Source organism: Aethina tumida, chromosome 1 (genome assembly GCF_024364675.1).
Source record: "Aethina tumida isolate Nest 87 chromosome 1, icAetTumi1.1, whole genome shotgun sequence".
Taxonomy (NCBI): Eukaryota; Metazoa; Arthropoda; class Insecta; order Coleoptera; family Nitidulidae; genus Aethina; species Aethina tumida.
The window spans coordinates 68,854,037-68,860,036 of record NC_065435.1 but is presented as its reverse complement, the minus strand read 5'-3'; the positions used below and the strand labels follow the sequence as shown (position 1 = coordinate 68,860,036).

The following is a 6,000-nucleotide window of genomic DNA, read 5'->3' as shown; positions in this document are numbered from 1 at the left end:
GCTGCGGTGTCCGAGTGGTTAAGGAGATGGACTTGAAATCCATTGGGTTCTACCCGCACAGGTTCGAATCCTGTCCGCAGCGAAACTTTTTAAGTTTAATTACAAATTTTTAATAGTTTTTTTACTACTAATTTATTTTTTAGTAAACATGTTTTCCACTTTTTTACTTTATTAGCGAAATATATAAATAACCTTTGAAGACTGCATCCACAGTAAATTTACATATGTAATGCACATATTAACACAACCCCTTTTCAAAAAAAAACTGTATATTAAATAACAATTACTGTTGAATAACCTCAACAGGTTTATTTTGTAAAAATTTTACCACCTTTCCGAATCTAACCAGTACTGGTAATAAATATAATGGTGAACAAAGAAAAACACAGACGACCTACATAAAAATACGATGAGGACTTAATCCCATAATCCCCTTAAAGGTAACGGCCGAGACATTCGATTTCAATGCGTCTGCACTTCCCATGGTATAAATCAAAGAGTTTTTCGTCCGTCTTGAAAACCGATATTGTTGTACTATCCATTTGTGAATCACATTTATTTACATACAGAGGGTGAAACATATGCACCCCTTTATCTCAATTTTCATTTGGATTCCGACACAGATTTTCTATTTTTATCGATGATATTGTTACAAGTATAATGTAGCGGTGGGTAATATGACCTAGCTAAGGGAGATTTTTCAACAAAATTTAAAAATATCCAATTAAACCAATTAGTTTTAATGATAACCAATTATTTAAGCTCAATTATTCTAAAATATGGATGGAAAATGGCTGGTTCTATAATAAATCAATACAAAATTAAACACGTTTGAAAACAACGCCAGTTTTAACATAATCAAATAATAAATTAACAAGTTTTGGGGCTTGAGATCAATAATCATACAAATATAAATAATTAATTTAAAATCGTGAATTTCGTCCTACAACAGCTTCATGACACTCAGAGTCATTAAGACGTTCCTCAGACAAAATGACGCACGTTTCATGATACCATTTACGATTTAATGTCTGTTTTTATTTTTTGAAGTACGTCTGTTATTCATAGAGAAGTACCGACCTCTTTTCCTTGTGGTTAATGTTTTCTTATTATTTTTTTCTTTTCATTACTACTTTTGTAAGATGTCTTGACTGAGTTCCTTTGTATAATTGCGATTCTTCTAATTGTTAATGTTTTTTCTCTGTTGTTTTAACCGAGGACATAAGTTGATGAAATGTATTTATTTTTAGCACAGGGAGGTTGTCTGAACTACAGCCACTATGATAAAAAATATCCAAAAGCCGGTATGAAGTTCCACAGAGTTCCTTAAACTAATGTTAATGTTAATAAACTACAAAACACTATACTATAATCTTTAAGTTGAGAAGTAGATAAGACTTCTTTAATGCACAAATAGGCTACAAATTTAAATAACTACATATACTAATATAAAAAATACTAAAGATTGATTAAAATATATTTTTTTGATTTGTACAACTGAATATCGTCTGATACTACATAAAAAAACTACATTTTCTCCTCTGACATTAATTACAGCTTGACCGAAAAAGGGTGATTTAAATTGTTTACAGGGTTTAGAAGTTATTTCACTCATCTGCCCTTCATATTACACATATGCTCAATGAGATTGAGGTCTAGAGATCAAACCATTGTTGCAATTGCATCACAATAAAATTATTCTTCAACAATGGAGTAACATGATTGACCTAATATCGTCATCTGCAAACCTTAATTGTTACTTGACTTATTTTAAAGTTATAGTGCTCCACAAATTCAATTTGCTATCTGCGTCAATGTTCAGGTACGTAGAAAATCTTGATCATGGTTTATAACCCTTGTTTTACTTTGACCTGGTATTTTTGCATTGTTATCAGTTTCGATAAACTTTGAATCGTTGAGCCAGCTGAGCTTGAGCGTAGCCTTCTTACAGAGATTCTAGTTCATCCAGCTTCAGATAAATTACGATTTTGCATACATAATAAAATGTACATTGTATGGGGAAAACTATGGGAAAACTGTTTAGATAAAATATAAAAGGTATTCATTTAACCTTTTAACACAACGATTTTTAATTTTCGTCCCAATTGTTCCAGTATTAAACAATCCATTGTATTCGGCCTAACTGACCACTACAAATAATTTAATATAAAGCCTTAACAGTACAATTTAATAAATGGACACTGTTTTACAGTTCGTATTACTGTAACCGTCATATGGGCATGGGACTTTATTGTGGCGGAATGACAATAACGAATACATTCATATTCACATAATATGTTATCATTACTTACTTGGATATTACGTCGACATCAATGAATACGAAATAAGGTTGTTCGGCACGTCTAACGGGCTGCGATCGATAAGTTTTCCAACAAATAAAATGAATTTCGTATGGAAATACAAAATCTGGGTTACCACTCCGAATAACTGATCATCTTTCTGTCTATGATATTTCTATCGATGTAACAGTACAGCGTCAATGCAATTCCAGTTAGGCACCAAAATTACAACAAAAGTGAGAAAATGAAACACAAGGTCAAAAATTCGGGTATACAAAATGTTTGTGTGATGAAAACACTACAAAATGTTTTTAAACGAGTTACCATTACTGAACTAAAGGTCCAGTTTTTGTTATACTTCGCATATTTTGTGGATGTAGTCATTTGATATATATTCTGTTGTTTTATAAGAAATTTATTATTGATGTTACTAATAATAAACAAGTGATTTTATTTTGTGAAGTGCAATTTGCAATCGATCAAAACATTAATCAACCAAATTAATCAATAAAAATATCTTTTAAATATGATATAACAAAACATAATTAATAAAGTAAACAAGATAACTTATCAATTAACAAATATTACCGATTCCCGTTATACTTAAAATTATTTAAGTACTACGTAAAATGTTCTTAATAATATAATTATTTTAAACGGTTCAATAATAAATTAAATTTAATTACTTATTCACGTAGACAAGTAAACAGAATTAAACTTTTAATAAGGATATATTAAGTTACGAGGTTTAAAATTATAAAATTGTTTTTGTTAACCTAATTTAACTGATTTAATTTAGTTTTTTGATACAATACAATTAAATTGTGATTTTATTATTTAAAGGCAAAATTTATCTAAAAGTTAAACGATTAATTATTTAAATAAAGGTCCAGTTTTTGTTGTACTTCCAATGTTTTATGGTTGTAGTCATTTAATGTTTTCTGTTGTTTTTGTTATTTATTAATAATAAATAAGCAATTTGCAATTGATCAAACTTTTAATCAAATAGATTAATTGATAAAATTATTATATAACAATACACAATTAATAAAATAAGCAAAATAATGTATCAATTAACAAATGTTACTGATCTCAGTAACATTTAAATATATTTAATTACGTAAAAATGCTATTAATAATATAATCACTTTAAATGATTCAATAATGAATTAGATTTAACTAAAACAGATTTAAACTTTTAATAAAGATATATTTATTATATTAGGAAGTTAAAAACTATAGAATTGTTCCTGTTTAACTCATTTAATTCAATTTTCTGATACGGGATAATTAAAATGTGATTTTAATATTTATACGCAAAATTTATCTAAGGGATAAACAATTATTTAAACAACATTTAATAACCATTTACAAAAGTATTAGAACTAATTATAACTGCAAACATGAAAAAAAAAATAAACAAAATTGTTTTCAAAACTAAACGGGATTTTTAATAGTAGGTAGGTAGTAAAATATTTACGAGTCATAAACTACACACAAAAACAAGGTATTCCTTGTTTTCAAAAGTTTGAATGATATTTTCAGCCTATTTTAACCTCTTTGTCTTATTTATGTTACGTTATATTTTATTTAAATTTATTAATATAAAAATATTATCAGTATTAAGTGCTATATGTTTATTTGTTTTTAGAATACAGTTATTAATAGGTAAATACTTTTTAGGAATACAATATTATCAACCACAATAACATGTATGTAACTGTGTCTAAATTAGAGGTATTCGTTTTAATTATGTCATTCTAAAATGTTAATGAACTTGAACTGCGGCATAATTAACCTCTGGAACACAAATTAGAATAACTTTACATATTATTTTAAAAGAATTCTGAGAACATCTCATTGCTCGAAATGCTATTTTTCATCACGTTCCTCCATCGTCCGTTTCTTCATTTGATGAAGCATTAAAAACAATTTATAAATAGAAAATACCGTTTTATCTGGCCAGCAGAGACACTTGGGCATTTGATAGCAATTTAAGAGTGCATAAGTAATTCCCGACAGGCATAATTGCATAAGAACGTTCAAAGTAATCGTTCAATTAATTTTCTAAATCAGCTGAATCCAATTGTAAATACTGTTCTGCCTGATTAGAAACTATGTCGCTTTAAATTCAACTGGCATTTAATCAAATTTAATAATCTCAGTCAATTACAACAACTGGCAACAAGTGTACATGGATTGTTTGAATAATTCTTTATTACATGAGTGGAAACGATTCGGAGCAGAAAAACTCTAGGAAAATTAATTGTGTGAATGTGAAATCGCAGTATGAAATTAATTTTTAAAAGAAATGTGTACTCATTTCCTGTTTCAAAACATTCGAATGAACATTTACTTGAGTGGAACTGGCAGTTCGATAAAACTATAGAAACGGTGCACTATTTAACAACAAACATGAAATAGATAATCTTTATTTTAGTAAGTGCGTTTCGATAAAAATCATATTCTGTACTTAGGTCTTCACCACAGTCACAACAAAATTTTTGTTGACCAACATCACCGTTGTTTTGATTTGTACCGGGAATTTTCTAGAATTAAAAATTCTAATCAAGTCAATGTTTGAAATGCTTGTAATAATTAATGAAATGATGAAAATTTGTGTGTCACAAAATTGAATAGATAAGATTTGTTAACAATTTGTTCGAATGCTTTCAACCATGAGTGATAACATATTTGATGTTATTGAAATTTATGCTTTTTAAAATAAAACAGATTTCGTTAAACTTCCTTTATTGCACGTATAACTCGATAAAAATCATATGGTTGTATTGTGTAAGCATAATGTTATTTTATTATTTTTTGCAAGTGAAAGATCTTTTTATTTCTTTGTGAATATTTCAAAAATGGCTTTTGTCAATGGAAATATGTATCAGAAATTATATAAAACAAATTTAATTTTAATATATTTTATTATCAACAAATTTACATATAAATATTTGAACGAAATTGTATAATTTTATTAAATTTAATATTAATTGTATTTTCTATCACTAAATACAAAAATAAATAGTAAAATATTAGACACTCTTGATTGTAGTTATTCTGTGAGGATTCCTTTGTTCTTTTAAATATTTTTAGAATGATTAAAGATATTTTTGTACGTTTTAGGAATTATTGTTGCATCCTAACAAATTTAGAAGACTATTTCTTTTTCTCTTTTAGAAACAAGTATGTATGGTAATAAATTTTGAGATATTTTGGTAATTTTATATAATTATAATATTATTTTAACTCTGTGTTAGTCTTGCGAGATAAAACTATATATTTATGGAAATAAAAATGTATAATTTTATTAAGCATTAATTATTTTAATTAGAAATAAGTCATGAAATTCTTATTTCTGACGTTATTTATTTTCCATTAAAGGCTACTAAATTAAATTAGATTTTTATACTGGGCAATCATGACTGTAGATTTTCCGTGACTAATGGAGCTTATTGTTTCTTTTTTTGATAAGTGCCGAAGACATTTTTATCAATAGAGATCTGTACCAAAAATTAGAAAAACTTTGTTTTGGATTGACTTAAAAATGTAAGAAATACTGTTGTACAAAACTTAGAGATCACAAACAATTTTCTTTCCTTTTTTACATATAAATATATGGTTACATTGCAGACATAAACCAGGTAATTTTATATAATTATAATATATAAGTTACATTTCCATTTGTGTCACAATC

The 6,000-nt window shown here is 27.0% G+C and overlaps 1 non-coding gene across 1 annotated transcript; it reads left to right on the top strand.

The window, feature by feature from the left end:
- Positions 1–82, top strand: Trnas-uga (transfer RNA serine (anticodon UGA)). Its single transcript has one exon. It is a non-coding gene; the product is annotated as a tRNA-Ser (tRNA).
- Positions 83–6,000: the final 5,918 nt, after the last annotated feature.